This window comes from Cryptomeria japonica, chromosome 1 (assembly GCF_030272615.1).
Source record: "Cryptomeria japonica chromosome 1, Sugi_1.0, whole genome shotgun sequence".
In the NCBI taxonomy this organism is placed as follows: Eukaryota; Viridiplantae; Streptophyta; class Pinopsida; order Cupressales; family Cupressaceae; genus Cryptomeria; species Cryptomeria japonica.
The window spans coordinates 159,469,821-159,494,613 of NC_081405.1; positions in this window are offsets into that span (position 1 = coordinate 159,469,821).

The window sequence follows — 24,793 nt, forward strand, 5'->3', positions numbered from 1 at the left end:
AGGAGTTTATTCATTAAAACAACATCCCAACTTGAGCAGGTTACCCAAATTGCTAGGAGAATTGATCCTCAAAATCAAAAAAGGTTTGAGTTCAACATTCCAAATAGCTCTAAAGAGGAGGTCAAACTGTACAAGGAGACTCCTATCTCAGATGTGGTCACCCTAGTGATTCCTAAGGAGAAAGATAAGCTTGTAAAGTCAGAGGTATCTAAATCTTCTTCATCATCTAATGTGATTAATACACCAGGTTTTGACATGGATCAAGCATTAAATCAAGTAAAGATTTCAGTACCTTTTCTTGAGTTGATGAAAGTACAAGATCATAGGAATGTTGTCATGTCCTAAAGAGCTTCCTAAAGCATACCTTAATAAACCATAGTAGTCTAAAGAAAATACCAAAGTGAGATCTTAGTGTGACTAACATGAAGTTGCTCAATAAGATCATAATCACTTCCTTTCTTAATTGAAGGCTCAGATGCTTGAGGAAGGTTTGGTTGAGAAGGTGGTAAAGAAGTTTTAGATTGATCAAATTTTATATTATTTTGTCTAGTATTATATTTATATGAGCAACTAGATTATAAGAAGAATTTATAGATTGAGTAAATATTGTGAAAAAATTAGGATAATTTCTTTCAAAGGGAATACCACATATAGACTAACCTTTCTTCAGAGAAGGACTACCCACAGTCATGTAAATGATTGGTCTCTTGGACATTTTAGGGGCAGTAGAGATAACAATGACATCCATAGACTTCTCATCCTGCAAGGAAGAAGAGTTTGAATCTAGGTTTGGTTTAACAGATGTTCATTTAGGAGATACCTCTAGGAAATCATCCAAGGCATGGTCCAGCATATCCAAGTCATCCTGCAAGAATGCCTTAGAAAATGCATCAAAACATTGAAAAAAATTAAATTTGACATAAGGCATTCACGTCGAGTTCACCAAAATGTAGAGGAGGGGATTTGATGTACAATAAGATGATGTAGTATCAAGGAAAAAAACCCCTCAACTACCTCACTTAACCAATGCTTGAGTGAGTTAGGAGAGACAATGTTCAAAAAGAAACACTAACTACACTAAATTGTGAATGAAAATTGAAAAAATGTTGAATATTTGGAAATTACAAAGTGATAAAAAAGTTTAGACTACATAAAAATGAAGCTACCGACATAGAGATAAAATTACCAAGCTGAAAAGGTCTAAGCCTTGGACACTAGCATGGTGTAGAGATGCTTGTGCACCACACTATGGCCTATACGAAAAAAACCCAAAAATGAGTCTAGAGAAACACCAGAATTTCAGCTTCTCGTTCTTTGGACTTGTTCACCACTTGCACACATTGAAATGGGAAAAAAAATTGAGGTTGTATAGGGATTTTCCTTTGTCAAACCCTTATTTCAGTGTTTCCACCTCCGCAGACAAGCAAATAAAGATCAAATAAAGACATGTAATAGAATCAATCCTCGCTATGGAGGAAAACCCCTAAGATCAAAAAATAATGAGTGAGTAACAATGGACAAATAAATAGATAAGATCAGTGTGTAAGATCAATAGATGAACAAGAGAGTGTTACTATTAGTTGTATCTCCTCTCTTATGATAATGGACATGATAAAAACTTGAGAGAAGTCTTTTTTCTACAATGAGTATCAATATCAAGGTGAGATTTTTGTAGAGCATCATTGCAAGTTTAGAGAGAGGGAAAGAAAGTTTTAGAGTTGCTAATGTGTAGAATGAGCAAGACAATGGGAGTTTTTTTATTAGAATGGTAAGAGTAGTTGTTACATTTGTGATTGCACTTTGAGAAACATGTCAAGAAGGTTCTACTGCAAAATATGCTTATTTGAAACTCAAAATCTTCCAGTATGTTTGTGTGTCATGTAGACTTTTGGACACTACACTCCCATCCAAACAATTTTATCCTAGATTTAAACCATAGACTACTAATGCTTCATATTTTATACTCATGAAGTCAAAATTGTGAAATCTTGATCATGAATTTTATCATTAATACATTGAGCATAATGCATAAGTGTGAAGTTGACACATGGTACAGTTTGTGACACTATAATTCGCAATAATTTTATCCTCATTTTAGAATTGGGAACCCTTATTTGTGAATATGTTTTTGAAAAAAGGACTTCTTCCTCCTTGATTTTAGATGCTTCCATGATTTGATCTCATTTGTCTTATGAGATTGGTTGAAGCATTAAAAGATTTTTTGTTTTTATCTCCCTACTTTAGCTAGATTCTCTTGATTTTAACTTCCACTAAATCTCTTCTCTTTTTAAAATTTCTTTTGAATAGATTCTTAACTCTTTTTCCTCTTCATATAGAAATACAACCACCCCCTCCTTGATGATCTTATCATTAATTTCTCTCAATTGATCTTCGACAAAGATGTTTCTGAAATGAAGCTTGTTGCACTCCTTAATTTACTACTTGTGCCATTTTAATTTACAATGTAATTAGATCATTCTATATCCCTCCTCAAAGGGATCATTTGACCACCATTGATTCAAAAAAGGGATAAATTGAGGGTCTCGGTACCACATGGCCTTGATTCTAAATGGGGTCTTTGCATGTGATCTATTATCCTAAATAAAAGGAAACCTGAAAAGTGAACAAATCCCAAAAGAGGAAGAATTGAAATAGAAAAATCTTGATATAAAGACATCCAACTAGAAGAAACTATGAATCTATCCAGTCTTTCAACAATTTGTAATAAATCCTTCTTTCTATTTGACCAGGTAAAGACATTGTTGCTAGTAATTCAATCAAAGAAGTCATTGTCTAAGATAAACAACTTAAAATTCCCCATAGTTTTTTGCGCTAGTATAATACCACCCAATTTTTATAAGGAATCACATATTTCATTGAAATCACCTCTAAAAATGGCCAATTCATGCATGAGAGGTTGGGTGATGATGGTCAAAGATTTCCATAATTGGTTTTTTTTATGAAGTATTGATGTAATATAGGAAAATAGGGCTCACTATTCTATGCATGCAAACTATGAATCTTAGGCCTATTTTACTCTTACATAGGAAGGAGACTGATCCACTTGGCTCAAGATCCTTGGGCACAAGGTGAATTCAGTACTAGGTCCTTCATGATGAGTTGAAAAGGACTATTCAATTGTGGAAAGTGAATGTAAGATGAAATATATTGAAAAAGTGAATTTCGACATGCATAGGAAGACTAAAAATTGATAGAAAAATTTTGATAGAAGATTTGGGATGAACAGACTATAACTGACCTGCAATCCAAATTTTGGGAAAAATCAGGGGGACTAAGGCGCCTTGGTCGGCATGCTCCCGAAACCAAGGTGATCTCTTCTCGACATACACCTGACAGTTTCAACTCTGACAAATTGTAGATTGCAGCACTCCTCCTATTCTATTTGTAACTCTTTATGTGGGTTTGTCACCTATTATTGCATGCATAGAACTGAGAAAATGTTGGGTAGAAAGAGATTTGCCTAGGTCAAACCCCAGTTTTGGAATTAACCATGATATTGAATTGAAAAGGAAAGCATGTTGATATGTAGAAGAGGCTAGATCTGAGAATTGAGATGTCTTGTACCTTGTTGATGCAATAACATAACTTCACAAGACCTAAAAGGAAAATCATGAACACATGCTTGCATGAAGGTTGTTGAAGCTTGCCACAATGCTAAAGAATACCTTGGATGCTTGAATTCTTGAATGTTTGATGTGGGATGTCTCTTGAATTAGATGGAATCCTAAAATGAGGGAGGATGACTTGTTTTTATACCTCACTAGCATTTTGAGGTGTAAAACTAGAAGCAAGTTGACATGGGAAAAGATTCTTGGCTTGAGAAAGTTGATCTCTATATGGTTTGAATTTAGGGCCAAGCATGGGGGAGCATGGCGATCTACTCAATGCTCCTAGGAGCATGGTGATCTTCTCGGAATGCTCCCTCCAAAGTGACCCCAAAGAAGGACTTGAGGTCCTAAATGGGAAAGAAAAGCCAAAATGACATGCTAAATTAGGCTTGGATAAATAGAATCAGATGCGAGAGGCCACACATGCTAAAATAGGGCCTAGCTAAGAAATAAATTGCAGAGGATGCAATTTATGATGCTACAATTAGTAGGCCCATAAATATTGAATAATCAGAAAGGAGGGATAGAATAAGAAGATTGAACAAAAGCCAACATCCAACAAATTGTTGAGGCAATAACCTCCATGTGAGATGATGTAGGATTACATAATAGAGCCAAACCCCAAAAGAGACTCTATTCATAACCATGTCAAACTTCCATTTCTAGAGCATTTATCAAGAAAAAGATAACAATGATTTGTTGAATACTAGGTTTCTTGTAGAATGATAACATCATGATTTCTATTATTGAAGCAGTCACCAATTAGGAGGAACCTCAAAGAGATCAATCCAGATAGGTCTGCAAGAGTAAACACAACAAAAACACAAAGATATGATGGAGACAATGAAAAACATATTGAATTATCTCATGAAAATCGATTACAACCAACCAGTAACAATCCGGGTTACAGAAACCAGGTCACAAGCCTGCTAAAACATGCTCAAAGTACACAATAGGTCACAACCAGGACCTCAAATCTTAAGATCTATCTTCTATGTTCTATCTTCAACCTTAGATACATTCTAATGTGCAATTACAATGATATATATGATACAAGGGGATTCGGTCGGCCCAGAAAGGGATCAAAACCCGAAGAACAAGACCTAACATGTAAAACCAACAAGGTCAGCCTCTGCCAAGAGATTCCTTCAAAAAATCCAAAGGATGAAGTGTAGATCACAGGAAAAGGTCGGCCACATGCCAAGGAACATTGGAATCCATGTCTAATGCTTTGAAAGCTTCGGAAGGGGTTCCGGTAGATCACCAAAATAGGTCCAGGCAACCGATAACAAGAAACTGTCAACAGGTAACAGGAAACTGTCATGGAAATCGATTGCGATAGCTTGCCGAAAAATGATCAAAATGAGATGCAGTCTAGAACTAAGAAAGATGATCGAGTCTTCAAGTAGAATCCAACTCCACAGGATCCAAAGAGCCAAAACTGAGACACATAGAAAGAAAAGTTGAAACTACAAATAGAAAGAAAATGTTTTTGGTTGATGCAAGACCGCTATGAACTGGAGATGCTCCTGCATCAAACATCTAAGTTTATTGAAAAAGTGAGCCTCTCACTTTGTTGGGGTCAAAGGAAAACCAAGGCAGTCTACCTCTACCTAATAAATCCAAGATGAATCTTCAACTGGTTTGTGCTTCCACTTCACAAGATACTCCTTATACTTACTGCTTTGGGTATTACACCCAATCCTACTCTCAAAAATATATTCAATCTGATCTGGTTCCTTCCAAAGAAACTGTTTCTCCAAGTCTACAATACTGTCTTCACTGAATTATGGTTCATGATACTCATGAAGATCTACAATGTTGAATATAGGTAATATGTTTAAGTCCTCCAGTAACTCCACTTCATATGCATTTCCAGAACTGAATTCCCTCAAAATCTTACAGGGTCCAAACTTTCTCATCTACAACTTGTTATAAGTTCGAACCGGGAATCTCTATTTTCTCATATATGCCATCACTTCATCACCAACTTCAAATTCCTCATGTCTCCTCTTCTCCTCTGCTTTCTCCTTATACTTGTTGTTCATGTCCTCCAAATGTTGCTTAACCTAAATATGTAGGTCCTTCATGTGATCTACAAATTCTTTTGCTTCTCAACTTCTTCGGTCTTCACTGGTAATATCTCTTAATTCTAATATACCTCTAGGATGCACTCTAGTAACAATCTCAAAAGGTGTTCTTCTGGTACTCCTATTTACTGAATTATTGTAAGAAAACTCTTCTTGTACAAAAATCAAATCCCAACTTCCAGTTTTACCTCCAACTAAACATCTCAACAAATTTCCAAAGCTCTGGTTAACTACCTTTGTCTGTCCATCAGTCTGTGGGTGAAAAGTAGAACTGAACTTCAAATCTGTCTTCATCTTCTTCCAAAGTATTCTCCAAAAATAGCCAACAAACTTAGTGTCTTTGTCAAAAACTATGCTCTTAGGTAATCCTTGCAATCTCACCACTTCCTTGAAAAATAGGTCTGCTACATGCAATGCATCTTATGTCTTCTTACAAGGTATGAAATGAGCCATCTTCGAGAATCTATCCACTACCACAAATAAATAATCATTCTCTGTCGGTGTTTTAGGCAATCCAAGTATGAAATCCATGCTTGTATCCTCCCAAGATCTTACCAGTACTGTCAAAGGTTTATACCATCCCACATTATGACTACTACCTTTTGCTACCTGACAAACTCTACAACTTTACACATATTTCTTAACATCCTTATGAATCTGGAGCCAAAAGTACTGCTCACTCACCAATGCTACTATTTTTTCAATACCAAAATGTCCAGCTAATCCTCCACTATGCTTCTCCTTTATCAGATTCTCCCTCATAGAACTCTTAGGTATGCACAACTAAACTCCTCTGAATAACATCCCATCCTAAATGAAGTAATTCAACCACTTGCTTCTATCTACCACAACCAGTTCTCTACATGCTCTCCAAGGTTCTACAAAATCTGGGTCATCATCATACAAGGTCTTCAAATCTTCAAATCCTAATACTGTCACTCTCATCTTTGCCAAAAAATTCATTCTCCTACTCAATGCATCAACAACTTTGTTAGATTTCCCACTTCTATGCTTCAACACAAAGGTGTAACTTTGCAATAATTCTACCCATCTTATATGTGTCTGATTCAACTTACTCTAATTGTTCAAATACTGCAAAGCTTGATGATCTGTATACAACACAAACTCCTTAGGCAACAAGTAATGTCTCCACTTCTTCAAAGCTTGAACTATGGCATAGAAATCCTAATCATATACTAAATATCTCCTCTGGGCATCATTCAATTTCTCACTGAAATAAGCTACTGCTCTCCCTTCCTGACTCAAGACTGCTCCTATTATTGTTCCACTTGCATCACAATCCACTTGAAATACTTTATTGAAATTCAGTAAATCCAACACAGGTTGCTAAGTCACTTTTTGCTTCAATAGTTCAAAACTTTTGTTTGCTCCAGTGGTCCACTTGAATTCCTTTTTATCTCCTCTCATGGTCTCAGTCATAGGGTTACAAACTGAACTGAAATTTATGATGAACTTTTAGTAAAAACTAGCCAATCCATGAAATGAGCTTACCTCTCCAATGCTTTCTGGTGTAGGAACAATTGCTTTCACTTTCTCTGGGTCCATCTTCAAACCATCTTTAGATATCACAAATCCCAACTAGACTAACTCATCCTTCATGAAAGTACACTTCTTAATATTTATCGCCAGCTTTCCTTCTCTCAACCTCTGCAAAACTTGTCTATTTAGATCTTCATTCTCTGTCGATGTCATTTGGTGTGTAGCTTTATTAGGCAAACTAGCTCTGGGAATCAGGTCCATGCAATGACTGATACTTCTCACAGGTGGCAATCCATCAGGCACATTATCTAAAATGATGTCTTCATATTCTGTCAGCAAATATCTTATCTCTTCTGGTTGTTCCTCTTCATGCTCTTGATTCTCAGTCTTCTTAGGAATTAAGGAAAAACACACATTCTCATGTCTCAATCCGTACAGGAATTTCCTTCCATCCACCAAACAGATTCTAGCATTCATACAAACTTCATTCTTTAAAGGTTCCTCCAAGGGAAGCAAGGTTTGCTTCATCCCATTGGCCACAATAGTGTATGTATTCTTCCTCCCATCATGTACTGCCTATCTATCAAACTGCCAAGGTCTACCCAACAAAATATGACAAATATCCATAGGCATAATATCACACAAGACTTCATCATGATAATTCCTAATTTTTAATTTCACCAAACATTGCTCACTTACTAACAACTTATGTTCATCCTGAATGCATGCTATCTGATAAGGCTTAGGGTGTTTCAACCTTTCTAAATTCAACTTATTTACCATCTCCTCTGAACTAAATTATTTGAACTACCACTATCAATAACAACTTTACAACACTTACCAAATACCTTACATCTGGGCTTGAATAAATTCTTCGTCTGCAAGGGCTCTTCATCTATCCCGATATGACACAAAGCTCTCCTCACCATCAATAGTTCTCCATCTTCCAGTTTATTATCTAATCCGGTGGGGTTTTCTTCCACCACTGCTTCTTTTTAGGTATTCTCTATCTTCTTACACTCAAAAGCATGATGTCCTTCTCCTCCACACTTATAGAAAGTTCCTCCAAATTCTCTCTTGTCTTGTCTTCCAAAATTCTCATTCCGGTAGTCATCCGGTTCTCTCCTTCGGTAGAAATTTCTATCATATTTATGGTATGAATTACCTTCTTTGCTTACTTCCTTGTCCTTGTTCTAATCTATAAAGGTACCTCTACCTCTAGTATATCCTTTTCCTCCTTAAAATCTACCTCTGGTAAACCTTCCACCTCTGCCTCTGCTCATGTCTTTTGTTTAACTTCTCTTCTGCCTTTAGGGCATACTAGTAAGCTTCTTCAACACTCTCTAATTTGATCAAACTAAGTTCATCTTGTATTGACATTCGCAATCCATTCAAATATCTTGCAACTTGTTCAACTTCATCATCAACATGTCTGGATCTGATATTCAACTTGTAAAATGCTTCGGTGTACTCCTTCACACTAGATTCCTTGTCTCAAACTATGCAACTTCTGGAACAAATCCACTTGATAATTTGCCAGCATAAACTTTGACTTCAACTTAGCAACCATTTGATCCCATGTCTTAATCTTCTCTTTACCTCTTCTCTGTCTATCAACTTGAAAATCCTCCCACCAAAGAGATGCATGACCTTTCAACCGAGTACAGGAATATTTCACCTTCCTTTCTTTTGCAATGTTTTCAAAATCAAAATACCTCTCCATCTCCAAGATCCAATCCATCAATTCATCGGAATCCAACTTTCCATCAAATTTTGGTGGGGTAAAATGTGGTTTAGTATTAGCCCTACTCAAAACCCTCAAAAACCTTTCCTCATCTGGATAAACCGACGGTGGGTTTACTTGTTCTATCAGGGCTTCTTCTCCTTCATCTTCACTTACATCTTTAACATGTCAACCTCTTCTCTGGGCTGTCTCCACGGCTTCCAACTGAGCTGCTATACCTTGCAACATTTCCATCACAGAAAGGTATGCATTCATATTCACTCCACCATTCCTAGTTCCTCTTCGTGCCATCATTTATGCCAATCCTCTACAGCTGCAAGTCGGATCCACAGTCTACCACCCTACAATAAAAATCTCAGGACACGCAACCTTCGGAATGAAAAACTTGCTTTGATACCACTTGAAGTAGTCACTGGTCAGGAGGAACCTCAAAGAGATCAATCTAGATCGGTCAGTAAGAGTAAACACAATGAAAACAAAGATATGATGGAGACAATGCAAAACAAATTCAATTATCTCATGAAAATAGATTACAACCAACCGGTAACAATCCGGGTTACAGAAACTGTCTCACAGGCTTGCTAAAACATGCTCAAAGTACTTAATAGGTCACAACCGAGACCTCAACTCTCAAAATCTCTCTTATGTGTTATGTCTTCAACCTTAGATACATTTTAATGCGCAATTACAATGATATATACAATCCAAGGGGATCCGGTCAGCCCAAAAAGGGATCAAAACCCGAAGAACAAGACCTAACGTGTAAAACCAACAAGGTCGGCCTCCGCCAAGAGATTCCTCCAAAAAATCCAAAGGATGAAGTGTAGATCATGGTAAAAGGTTGGCGACATGCCAAGGAACATTGGAATCAACATCCAAGACTCCAAAATCTTCGGAAGGGGTTCTGGTAGATCACCAAAATAGGTCCAGGCAACCGGTAACAAGAAACTATCAACCAATAACAGGAAACTGTCATGGAAATCAAAAGCGATATCTTGCTGGAAAATGATCCAAATACAATGTGGTTTGGAACTAAGAAAGATGATCAAGTCTTCAAGTAGAATCCAACTCCACGGGATCTGGTGAGCCAAAACCGGGACACATAGAAAGAAAAGTTGAAACTCCAGACAGAAAACAAAACAAAAACAAAATGTTTTTGGTTGATGCAAGATTGCTATGAACCGGGGATACTCCTGCATCAATTATCTAGATGACACTTAAATAAGTGGCACTTGTTAGATGCATTAATCCCCTAAAATTCCACAAAAGGACGCTCATGGCACCTAAGTAGGGTAGAAAACTCTTCTCGATCTCAGCTATTTATCAATATCAATTGAACACCCACATCAATTTCCTCCAAAGTTTTAATATTAGTGGGTTTTCAACCCCTTCTATTCTCTTAGGTGGAGGAAGGGTAGGAGGTTATTTGAGACTGCATGATGGGGAGTATGTCCAATGCATTTGCAACACCTTTTGAAGGGATAAGAGTGAGTTTGGCTTAAGTTTTCTCTTCATTTTAATAATTAATTCCATCTACTATCTCCTTTGTTAAAGTATTAGCAAATTTCTCTAGGATTGGTTCGACCATTTCCATAATCTCATTTTTGGGATCTTTATGTCATCTGGTGATAGGTCACAGGTCTTTCTAGTAAGTCACCAACATCCATATTGACTAGTGCATTTTGTAAATTTTCCTTGATTTTCCCTATATTATCTCCATGTGGAGACCCATTCAAAATGGCATGTTGAGCTTCCAAAGGCAAAGCAGAATGTGAGGCTTGAGATTGTTTTTCACCCAAATGGGTTTTCGAGGTAGGGATTTAAACCTATCATATCTCTTGGAAGGATGTTTTAGGTGGCCCTTGCTGGGAGAGGGTTTTAGATTAATTATTTATCCCTCATTACATGGGTTTTTTTCTACTTTTAAAGGTTGGTACCAAACCCCTAAATGTAAGATAATAGTGACTAAACTTGGGGACAATATTGAGGCTTTAAAGAGAATGTTCATCTCAATAAAAGGCTCACAATAATCAAAGAAATATCGATAATCAATTTAGACAAAGATCCTATTGGAATCCCTTTTTTTTTTAGAAGAGAAAATCCCAAAACTCTACTTGAATATTTTGAAGAGTTGCCCAAAAAGGAACCAAACGAATAATATTGGCAGAGGGATCAAAGAGGGGAGTTTATTCTTGAAGGATTACAATTTTATCATTGATTGACCAAGGGCCATTATGCACAATATTATTCCTTATAATCTTCATTGCATATGAATTAAAAAGGAAGCTATAGAAGTTATTTGAGATGAGCCAGACCTTAGAAACTTCATACTAGTGATGTGAGATCCATTTTTAAAGGTGGGATAGTCAAATCTTGGAACCTCATTTTACCAATCAGAGCCTTCTCCTTCTAGACCTGAGTACCCAAATGCATGTTGAGAAGATCAATCATGGGAGAAGGGATTGAGATTCCTTGAATTAACCCTTTCCTTTAACCAGTGCACCTGAAAGGTCAAGATTTTTATGAACCATGTCTTTCCTAATCCAAGCTTGATGAGAACATTCCTTTAGGGAATTATATTTCTTAGGATCTTGAAGTCTAGGATTGAAATATTTGTGTGTCATCCATCACTAGAGCTCTATCAAGAGTGTCTCATACTATTAGAGGATTGGTGAGGAGGAAAAGCCTAATGAGAAACCCTAGTACCACTTGATGAAGACTTTGACCAACCATACCCATATCTTTAATTTGGTTGGGGTTTGTCAGATGACCCAAATCCAAAATCCAACCAAAATATATTTGAAACCCTAGAGTGATTAGGTTGAATCCTTTCTAGGGGAGGAAAGCTTTTACCTTTATAAAATCCATTCGAGGGATGAAAATCATTTGATAGAAGCCTTTACCCCGATTGCTAGAAGGTCATAGATCTCTATCCTATTTGGAATTTGGCAATGGATCTTATAATTAAGGCCTCTGTTGGAAGTAGTGTACATAAAAAAATTATTGAACTTGTGATGGTTGTCCCTTTCTGATGGGAAGGATCGATAACACCAATTAGGGGTAGTTGGATCTTCAACATCTATTTTTGACCATCTTCTTGCTATGAAAAATGGTGTCTCAACCTTGCAATAATAAAAGGTTACTATTGATGAATTAGCATGGGGGATTTTTCAGGGGGATACCCCCCTTGTGGGTTCCAAGGGAATGCCCCCCGCCCCCAATGAGGGGTTAGGAGGTTGCGCATTCTGGTGAGGGTTTGGAGGCAACACCCCCAAAAGCCATATTTTATGTATAATTTATTATTGTAAATCTTGATCGTTTATCATTAAGTCACACATCTAATAGTGGATATTTTGTGTTTTTTGATTTCCTTAGAAGACAACACTATTTTATGAGGGAATTATATTAAGGTTGTGTATTATGATGTATTCTGAGAGTTTGATAACTATTAAGATGCCTTAGGATCTACATTGGTGATACTCCTATGAGAAGCTTGCTCTGCAAGTATATTGTATTATGTTGTTGATTTTTGAATAATATATTGGGCAACTTTTAGAGTGTGATTTTTTTCCTCAATAGGGTTTTCCCCATGTAAATCATTGTGTTGTGATATGCATACAATTTATGTGTATTTCTATTAAATTTCTATAATTGTTGTAAAGATTTGAAAAAAAAGTCATAACCATCCTCTCAAGGTTAATGTAGGAAGTTGTTCTACTTCCTTAACTTCCTTTCAAGTGGTATCAGAGCTTGATCGCCTCTAGTTTCAAATTTTATTTGTTGGGTTTTTAAAAATAATCCAAATTTGAGTGGGAGATTGTATAGAATATACTTTTGATCTTGTTATAGGAATTTTTAGATGGTAAGTTTGTCAAGGAGAATAGAGGTGGAGAAATTTTATGAAAATAATTTTGAAATGTGGAAGCTGAAAACAGAGGATTTGTTAATACATCAAGATCTATGGGATGCTATTGTGAGAATGTCTTTAGACCTACAAGTCCTACTATGGTTGCTTAATATGATGTTATGGCTTGTAAGGCCAATGGTCTAATCATATTATGCTTGGCAGACTCTATTTTAATCACTGCCCATGAAGAGTCCTCTACAAAGAAGCTATGGAAGAAACTTGGTGAGATGTATCAAATCAAACCTTTAGTGAATAATATTTTCTTAAAAAAGAAATTTTATTCCTTGAGAATGGAAGAGGGTGGATGAATTATAGACCACATAATTCAACATTCAATATGTAAATGGCTCGATTGGAATTTATTGGTGTCAAGATGGATGAAGAGGAGAAATATCAAATCTTGCTTTGTCCCTTGCCTAATTCATGGGATTCTCTTCTTATGGCTATCAACACCACTTCTATTGTTTCGAAGACTAAATATTTTGTGGGTTATTTTCTTTCTTCAGAGATGAGGAGGAAGGTATCCACTAGTGCCAAGGAGGCCCTACCTGTTTGTAGAAGACTTAAAGGAAAAGGAAAAAAGAATGAGAAGCGTGATAAATCCAAGTCTGAAGGGAGATCTAAATCTCTTTGAAAGTTCAAAGCTATTTGCTAGAACTATAGTAAATCAAGTCGCTTCCATAAGGAGTGCAAAGAAGAAAAGAAGAAGAAAACAAAGAAATTTGATTTTGACTATGAATCTAAGAAAGAAGAAGGTGATGTGTTTGTTGCATCTTTGACCACCCATCCAAGTAATGATGCATGGTTAATTGACTCAAGTGCATCTTTACATATGACTTCCAATAGAGTGTTTTTTTTGAATGTGAAGAATTCAATGGAAGTAAGGTGTACTTGGGTGATGATTCTCATTTAGATATTGTTGATTGTGGTAAAGTTAGAATTAGGTTAAATCATGATGGTAGAATAAAAAGGATTAATGGTATGTTTCATATCCCTAGACTAGCACAAAATTTATTATCTTTGATTAAAATAATAGATGAGATGTGAAACTAGTCTATTCTGATGCAAGATGTAAAATGGTGAAATGTACTATGGTGGTTGCTAGAGGTGTCAGATTAAGCATATTGTATAAGCTAGATCTATACACTTGAGTGTAATAGTAGTTTTATGAAAAGAAAATATATGGATAATTCATTGGAAAAGGTGGGGATTTTACCTTCAATAGAGGGTCATGACTTTTGGGTACCTAAGGGTGCTTTTTTTTGAAACAAAGTTACCTATAGAGAAGAGTATGTTATGGCATCAGAGACTTCACCATGTTGGAGAAAAAGGTCCAAGGAACTTGAAAAATAAAAACTTTATTGAAGGTTTGAATGATTTTAATATTGATTTTGACTCCTATGAGCATTGAATTTATGAAAAATAAAATTGTGGTTAGTTATACTTGACTTTAAATAATGGTGTTTTATGTCTTATTCATTATGATATGTTTGGTCCAATAGATGTTCCTTCTATTGGAAAATCCACATATTTTGTTTCATTATTGATGATTATAGTATAACAAAATAGGTATACTTTTTGAAGAGTAAATCTAAAGTTTCAGTCAATTTAAAGAATTTAAGGAAATGATTGAGTTGCGAATTAGAAACAAAATAAAATGTTTGAGGATTGGTAATGGCAGTTTCTCTAATTATTTTGATATAATATATAAATATGGTGGCATTAATAGACAAAAGACAACTCCATATTCTCCATGTTAAAATGGAGTTTTAGAAAGAATGAACATGACATTGATGGAGAAGGTAGGAGTATGTTGAGTGGTTTTGATCTAGGAAAAAAAAAATTGGGTTGAAGTTTTTGCCACTACTTGCTACCTGATTAATAGGTTTCCTACATCGACTCTTATTGATAAAACACCTAAGGAGAGGTGATTGGGTCATAAGCCTTACTTGAGACATCTTATAGTTTTTTATTGCAAGGCATATGCACATGTTGCAAAGGAGAAGTGAACAAAGCTAGAGAACAAGGATGTGAAATGTATCTCCATCAAATATAGTTATGGTGTGAAAAGATACAAGATTTGAGACCATGTTGGACAAAAGAGAATACATAGTAGAAGTGTTATTTTTAGAGAAACTAAGCCTATGTTTGCTACATTGTATCCATAACAAACTAAATAGGAAGAGGTGATTCAATTTCCTTCTATGGCTGAAAAAGTTGAATTGAGACCCCTAGATAGATAAGAAGTTGAGGAAAGCTCATCTAGCTTTGAATCTTTAGAAAAGGAGGAACCTCCAACTAAGATTATTCAAAGGTCTACAAGACAAAAAAAAAAACCACCTTAAAGGTATTCACCTTATGATTAGAGATATTTTTGCTTTGAATACTAGTTTGGATGAACCTATATTTATACAAGAGGCATTAGGTATGAATGATGTAGAATCTTTAAAAAGTGCTATGGATGAACAAATGGCATCTTTCAAAAATAATGATACATGGGATAGTGTACCACTGTCTGAAGGACAAAAACTTGTTGTTTGCATATGGGTGTTCAAGAAAAAGATTGCTTTAGATGAGGTATTGAGAAGTATAAAGCAAGGTTGGTTGCAAAAGGCTACTCTCATGTTGAGGGTGTTGATTATGGTGAGATATTTTCTCCTATTGCAAAAATGGAATCCATTAGAATTTTTTTCTTTGTATTGTTGTTGCTTATGATCTAGAGGTTAAGCAAATGGATGTGAAAATCACTTTCCTTCATGGCAATTTGGAGGAAGATATTTATATGCCACAAGCGGAGCATTATGGTAAAAGGTAAAAGTAATTTGGTTTGTAAATTGAAGAAATATTTGGATTGCCTCAAATAGAGTCCTAGGATGTGGTACTAGAAATTTGATACAATCAGTTGGATGAGAAAGTGACAGGTTGTGGTTACTTTGTCCACTACTAAAGAAGAGTATATGGCAACTACTTGTGCTTGTAAAGAATCCATTGGCTTAAAAGATTGTGTTCAAATATTGGAATAAGATAAGGTGCAATAACAATCAATTGTGACAATCGAAGTGTGAAATGCCTAGCTAATAACCTAACATTTCATGCCAACACCAAGCACATTGATGTTCAATATCATTTTGTTAGAGATATGGTTGAGAATGGCAGGGTAAAGTTGGTTAAGGTAGAGATTTTGAAGAGTGTTTCTTAACTAAGGTTGTGAGCATAGAAATGTTCAAATGGTGTTTAAAGTCTATGGGCCTCTCGGTCCCTAGCAATTAAAACATGATGTTGATACCCCTCTCGTTGCTCTTGCAAGGTGTTTAACAAGTGAGAGATTTATTAGGAAGATGGTGTCTCAACCTTGCAATAATAAAAGGTTACTATTGATAAATGAGCATTAGGGGTTGCGAGGGGTGGTACCCCACTTATGGGGGTCCTAGGAGATGGCCCACTCTAGCGGGAGGTTTGGGAGACACGTGCCCCAGTAGGGGTTTGGAGGCAGCGCCCCCCAAAAGCCATATTTTATGTATAAGTTATTATTATAGATCTTGACCATTTATCATTAGGTCTCAAATCCAATGATGGATTTTTTTATGCTTTTCTTGTCCTAGAAGGCAACCCTATTTTATTAGGGCATTGTATTATAGTTGTGTATTGTGATGTATTTGAGAGTCTGATAACTATTGATCTGCTTTTGGATGTCATTTGGTGATACTCGTGTGATAAGCTTAATCTGCAAGTATATTGTAATATCTTGATTTCTAAAAAAAAATATTGGGTAACTTTTGGAGTGTGGGATTTTTTTCTAAAATGGTTTTATCCATGTAAATCATTGTGTGGTGGTATGCATGTTATTTTGGTTTATTTTTGTTAATTTTGTGTAACTTTCGTAAAGATCTGAAAAGTTTTTCATAACCCTCCTCTGAAGGTTAGTAGAGGAAGTTGTTCCACTACCTTAACTTCCTTTCACTTCTCTTCTACAAACATTGTGGGTCAGGCCATGGGTCCTCATTCCCAAAATACTACATTCTCAACTAGAAAAATACAAGTTTAAATATTGTCAACCATATTTACCAAAGAGTTTTTTTTATCTTGATGCCATCATGATATTGCACTTTCCTTTTTAAGGTTGAATGTTGGGATTCCACATATATTCTAAGATTAAAACCAAATAAAAAATGTTAATGTGATTTCAGAATTTTTCATGAAGTGGATATCCGCTATGAAATATATATCCATTTTTTAAAAAAAGATATCTATTAGGAATGGATATTTGTTTAATAATGAATGTTCAATTTTTTTTATTCATTATTATTCCCTTTTTAGTAAAACACAATATGAAAATAGTACTACACTTTTTTAAATAATAATAGAATGATAATTGTAAAAGAAAATTTATTTATGCATGCATTTTTTATAATCTCTTGGCATCATTGTTCAAATATATCATATTCAGTTTTAAAAGAGTTTTAATCATAAGAATTATTTTTAACTAGAATCAATCACACAATTTAATGCATATAGATACAAGGAATGTTTTATTATAGTTGGGTGATCATTATAATGTTGGCACAAGGGAAATTAACTCCTTAAATAGGCCCATCTTTAATAAAGACAAGTTATCATGACATTTTCTTGTGTTATCATGGCATTTTCTTGTGTTTGTGTGCCATAGGTCTTCTTGTAGGTCTGACCAACAATTATATTTATCATTTTTATTGAATTTATGACTTACAATTCCTTAAGCTTCCATGCCATTAGCTATAAGCTATTCCCCTTATATATTAGGTTATCTTGTTTTTTTGAGTTGTCATGTAACCTTTGTTTAAATATAATGAAGTGTGAGTTAGTATAATCTATTTTTTTTCATCATTTTGGGTTTGCATCTCAAATTGTGTTGGATTCTCATTATACAAACAAGTTCCACATATCCCTAGATAAAGACTATTATGGCTCAATATTTTATTTTATGATTTTCTATTGAGTCCCTTTGACCATTTTTTGGATTTCCCTAATATGAACGCGTGTATGTGCTAAGGAGTCCAAAAGCCTTCTCAACTTTTTGAAAATCATAAGTTTAGGGGATTTGGTTAAATTTTTTATTTCTTTTACCATTTGTGTCCTCACGTTTAGTTCACCTTCATTTTCCTATAATCTTTCATTTGAAATTTTATATTAATCTAAAGTATATAAGATTTTGACCCCCAACTAGATATTTTTCATCTAGTATTCATGTTAACTATCAAATCAAATCTCTACAAACTTAATTTTCCTTCTATTTCTCCACTTTCTTTGTTTTCTTTTGCAAGAATTTAATATGTAATTGAATATTACTCTCATGTCAACTTATAATATCTATTTTTGTATGGATTTTGTGCATTCTTCCATTCAACTACTAATGGAACTTTAAATCCCACAACTCTACAATTAAATACTTTTTCCCCTAAAATATTTTTTAAAAATCAAGAAATTATAAATGTTTTGTTTTGAGTGGTTTGGTGTCCATTCAAATGGTTTTCATACTTCACTTTCACATAAATCCTTACATTTCTTTCTCATGTCTAATTGCATGCCAAAATTATAAAAACTTTTTGAAATGCTTCCCACTTACTCGTGTCACTCCCAAAATTACTTCAAACTTGTCATTAATACGCAAGTGGATATTAATTTTGTATGAACTTATAAAATTATATATTAATCAAAGGGCATGGATTTATGTGGTGGATTTGTGATAAAGGATCTCTCTACCCAACACACACATAGAAAAACATTAGATAATAACACAAAAATTGCAAGAAGAAAAATAACCCAATTCTTATTCCTTCAATAAAATGAAATTATAGATTCAAAAAATTACAAAGCTACAACCACATGAGCTCAAATAATTACAAAGAAAATCAAATCTCTAAGAAAACCTACAATCTAGATCCATAATCTATATTGATGGAGTTATCTTATGTAACATTTGTTCTCTTCTTTATTTAGCACCAATAACTGCCTTAGAATGTTCTAGAAAGCATCCAATAAATGCTTTATAATTTTCTAGAAAGTGTAACTTTTCATCTTTTTGGTATCCAATAGTCCAGCAGTTCATTTTCCCATCCAAGTGAATTTTTCATTGAAACTTGAGTTTTGGAGGCACAACTTCTTGGAACCATAACTTTTGACTCAAATGTCCTATTTGCTATAATAATATGTCATTGGAAAGCTTGTGAAAAGATATACAATGCAAATATGATTGAAGATCATTTTATCCATTTCTTGAGCTTTTACAAGGCTTCTAAGGTCTTCAAATTTTAGTTTGAAATTTTATAGAAGAAATTTCCTGGGATGGAAACTTTAATATCCCCTAAACACTATAGGATATTGAGATGATTCTTTCACCAATCATTTTGTTTTTTAATTTGACTCCTTGTGGTAAGTTTCCATGTCCATATGTGTAGGTGATTATTTTATGTTGTTTCAAACTTATAATTGTCCTACACCTCACAAATGTCATCATGGGCTCTAAAAAACTAAAGGAAACTATAAAATAGAAGGAGAATGCAATATGTTTGGGTGATGCAAGATTGTCCTTACACCAGTGGATGCTCTTGCATCAGACACTTAGGGTGATTTGAGAAGTTACCTAGTCACATCTCCAATACTAGAGCAAGACCAAGACGATCAACCTTTGCCTTGCACAACCATGAAGAATCTCCAACAGGCCTTCCTTTCTGCTTAACCCAATATTCTTCATACTTCATGTTTCTTGTACTCGTTCCCTCATGAATATCCAAGATCTCTTCTATATTTTCCTTCTTACAATTAGATGTTGGAATACTCAACTATTCTTCTATTAATCTCTCTTTTATGCCTCCTTCATGACACTCTATCAAATCCAAAATGTTGAACACAAGTGATATGTTAATTCCACTTGGTAACTCCACCTCATATGCATTTCCTAAATCATGTTTCTTCATAACTTTGCATGGTCCAAAATTATTCAATTTTAAATTATTATGTGTTCCCATAGGGAACCTTTCTTTCCCCAACTGAATCATAACTTCATCACCAATATTGAATTCTCTACATCACCAATACTGAATTCTCTACTTCTGATCTAGTTTTCCTTCTACTAAAAGTTCATCTTACTAATGTTTTTTCTTACTTCTTCATGCAATTTCTTAATGTGTTCTGCAAATTCCGCAACATCAACACTACTCTTTTATCCTTTCTCTATCTTCCTCAACTTAGAACAATTCCTTGAATTGCTCCCATATACAATTTGGAATGGGGATTTACTAGTACTCTTATTGATAGAATTGTTGTAAGAAAAAATTTCCTATGGTAGAATCAAATCACACCCCTTGGGCTTATCTCTTACTAAGCATCTTAGCAAGTTGCCCAAACATCTATTTTTCCATCGATCTATGGACTATGTGTCGAATTGAAATTCAAATATATCTTCATTTTTTTTTATAATTTAGACCTCTACAAGTACCCATCAAATTTGGTATCCCTATCTAAAACTATACTCTTTGGTAAACCATGTAGTCTCACCACCTACCTAAAAACAACTTTGCAATTGAACAACATCGTTAGTCTTCTAACACAGAATGAAATGTAGCATCTTAGAAAATCTATCAACCACCACAAATACTAATTCATTTTCCCTATGTTTCCTTGGTAAACCAAGAACAAAAGTTATACTAATATCTTCTCATGGTCTCTCTAGTACAAGTAATGGCTCCTTTGGATATCCAATTTACTCCTTTGGTCATGGTCTTTGTACTATGTAAACCAAGAACAAAATTCATACTAGTATCTCCCCAGTATTCTAACTTATGCCTTTGGTCATATAGCATGCTCTGCAACTCAGTACAAAAAATTTCACATCTTGTTGTAATTGTGGCCAGTAATAATTCTCACTAACAAGTGCAATGGTCTTATCTCAACCAAAATGTCTAGCTAATGCTTCTAATTGATTAGGTTCTTTCTCATAGAACTCCTCAAAATGCACAATTGGCTTCCTCAAAACAACATCATATCTTGGATTAAGAAATCTAACAATTTTTTCCTATCCAAAGTAATAGGTTTTGAAAAAATCTCTCTAAGACTACACAAAGTCTAGATCTTTAGGATACAAACCCTTGAGTTCATCAAACCTAGCAACCTCTATCTTCATCTATGTCAACAAGTTGTGTCTCTTACTTAAGGGATATGCAACTCTATTTGACCTTCCACTCCTATAGTTCAAAATAAAATTTTAATTCTACAAAAACTCAACCCATTTTAAGTCTATTTGATTTAACCTCCCTTGACTATTAAGATTTTCCAAAGCTTGATGATCAATATATAAAACAAATTATTTTGGCAACAAATATTGTACTAATTTCTATAAATCCTAAACTATAGCATAAAACTCTTGATCGTGGATAAAATATATTTTTGGCATCATTAAGATTCTCACTAAAATAGGCAACAATGTTACCTTATTGACTCAAAACAACTCATATGGCACTACTACTAGCATCACAATTTACTTTAAATGCCTTACTAAAATCTAGAAGTGCCAAAATAGGTTGCTCTATGACTTTCTTCTTCAACATATCAAAATGTGTGTTGCTCTTGTAGTCCACTTAAACACTTTTCTATCCCCTCTCATTGTCTTCATTATGGGAGCACAAATACTACTAAAATTGTTAATGAACTTTATGTAAAAACTTGCTAGACTATAAAATTATATTACCTCTATAACACTCGATTCAATGATAGCCCTCATTTTCTTTGGACCCATCTTAAGACCCTTAACTAAGATAACGAATCTCAGATACACTAACTCCTTCGTAAAACCACATTTCTTCAAATTAATCAACTACTTAGCTTCCCTTAGCTTCTAAATAACTCTTTGAATATTCATTTGATTCTCTTCTATTTTCTTACTAAAAATCATATTTTCATCTAATTAAACATTTACAAATTTTCTCGGAAATTCTTTCAATTAGCCTTCAAGGTTGTCTTCCACTTATCTCCTTCTATGATACAGATTTGAGAATAGTCACTCTTCATATCAATCTTTGGTAAATACTTGGAACTCAAACAATTCATAAGGTAATCCATTGCAATCCATCCTTGGCAATGAAAATTTGTATTTGATTGTAATCTTGTTAATGCTCAAGAGTCTATACACATTCTCCATTCTCCATCTTTCTTGGGTTCTAGTATTGCAAGTACCATACATAGACTCAATCTATCTCAGATAAATCCTTTATTCAATAGCTCTTAAACCTATTTATTCAACTCATCATTCTCTAAAAGATTCATTATATGGGCTGCCCTTATTTAGCAAACTAGATCTTGGTATCAAAACCACCAAGTGACTAATATTTCTCATTGGTGGAAAACCCTTAGGTACATTAGTTGACACAATGCCATGAAACTCCTCTAATGCATTTGATACTTCTATTGGTATATTTTTATCTTCTTTTTTATTAACTCTATGAATTAATGCATACAACATGTCATTGCTTCATACCAATTAAAAAAATTGTAACATCAACTAAATAAATTCTTGCATTATTATACACCTTTTCCTCCACTTCTTTTTTGTGTCGAGCTCTATCCTTTGTCAATGAATAAGTGTCAGAATTCCCATCATGTACTACATGTCGATCAAATTTCCATGGCCTCCCTGATAGTATATGACAAGAATCTATAGACATTATTTCACATAGTACCTCATCATGATAATTCTCAATCTTCCACTTCACTAAATAGTATTCATTGACCAATGCCCTATGGTCCTTCTACAACCATGCGATCTGATATGAGCGTGGATGTATCCTTCTCTCTATATGCAATTTGTTAGCCATCACCTCTAAAACAATATTATCCATGCTACCACAATCATATTTAATATTAAAAACTCTACCTTTACATTTGCAGCCTGTGTAAAATAAAATCTTCTCTAAAGTAGATCTTTCTCTTTATATGGAAATAATATCCTAGAAACAAGAAATTTTACTCTTTTTGCATATTTATAATTCTTAGATTCAAAATATTAATTTGCATGTGCAAGTCATGCATTTCCTTTAAGTCTTCTATTTGTCCTTCAGTGATGTGTGGAAACTTGTATGCTCGATGTCCTTCTTCTCCACATTGGAAATAGGTTCCATGTAATCCTCCTCTTTTAAGTCCTCATCTAGACCTTCCTCTTCCTCTTAGGTCACCATTATTCTGGTCACAAGGGTTGTGAGAATTAGATCTCCTTTTTTAATTGTAACTATTTCTAGCTTCTTCATTTTTCTTTTAGTCTTAATTCCATCCTCCATATGATCTTCTACCAATTCTTCCACCAAAACCTCTTCCTCTCTGCACTTGCTTTCAAACCTTCTATTCAACTTCTTTTCTATCTTCAAGGAATATTGATAAGCATCTTCAATAGTAGTCATTTAGACCAATATTAGCTCCTCTTGAATACTTTATGTCAACCCATTTATATAGCAAGCTACCTTCTCCTTGTTGGCCTCAAAATGGCCCCTATCCTAATCAATACCATATGGAAATATTATGTGTATTCCTTGATTAAATTACCTATTTGCTTCAAAACTTGAATATTATTCAAAAACTCTAACTCATAATCTACAAGAATGAACTATCTCTTCAAAAAAATTTACAATTTGATCCCCTCTTTTATCTTTTAGTTTCTTCTTTTTTCTTTCTAATTGTACATATGTACAAAGGGAGAATATAGACAATTTTTTGTGTATGATTTCATGGAGATTGATTTTCTAGAGAATGGATTGAATGAGGTTGGCAAGATTGCTAGCATTTCACATTCTAGAGTTTAGATTGTATATGTTTCATAGACTTCCCAAACATGTAAGATCTTTTGCAACCAAAACTGATTTTGCAATATGCAATCCTAATTTTTTTAGTCTTTTATGTTGAAGAGTTTTGACATACAATGCTCTACAAATACAAATGAAATACAAACAATAATTTGATCAGATTTATTTCATTCATTCAAACACGATATAAGACTTGTAAGACATCATTAGTGACTTATAAATTGAGAATAACAATATTGGATACATTTTTTCTTAATAGTTTACAATCATTACAACAATTAAATACCTCATTATTGTAGCTAGATCAGTACTCTTAGGTCTAATGTAATGAGTATATTTAGAATAATAAATAATAATGTCTTAGAAAGGTCTTCGAGTGACACTAATAATACTCTAGGTGGATACTATTAAGTTAAAATCACCTCCAAAATTGGCAAATGGTTCATAGAACTACTTTAAAAAGTAAAGATAGCAAGTAGACTCATTGATGGATTAACACTCAAAATCTCCTCTAGTTATATTATTTTAGCTAATTTGTTGCACTTGTTCATCGATATATGGCTTGATAGAACCTCCAAACTCTTGTAGCCTCTTCACACACACTAAAAGCCTTAGTTAAGATGATTTCAAAACCCCCAAAATGTACAAAGAACACTCTAGAACATCCAACACTTTGGCAATACCTCCTAGAGGGAATATCTCTTCTATTAAATCATTTATTCACCAAAATATACATATAACACCTGTAAATAGGGCACACGGATGATAATTCAATGGTTCAATACCTAGAATGAGAAAAGAATTAATTTGGAAGATACAAACAAAAATTTGGTATTTTGAATAGTTGGAATGGTACGACATGCACTCAAAAAAGTCTTCAAACCCTTGAAACTCAAACAACACTCCAAGAAAGAATTAAACACAATAATAATTGAATACCCAAATCAAAATATTTCATAAATCTTCATATTTACCAAACCCTTATCACCAAACTTTAAGTCAAAATCACTAAAAAACTTAAACTGTAAGCAACAACCAACTTTGGTCAATCTTTCACCACCAAGGCTAGAGCAACTATAGAGGGTTTCTTCCTCAACAAT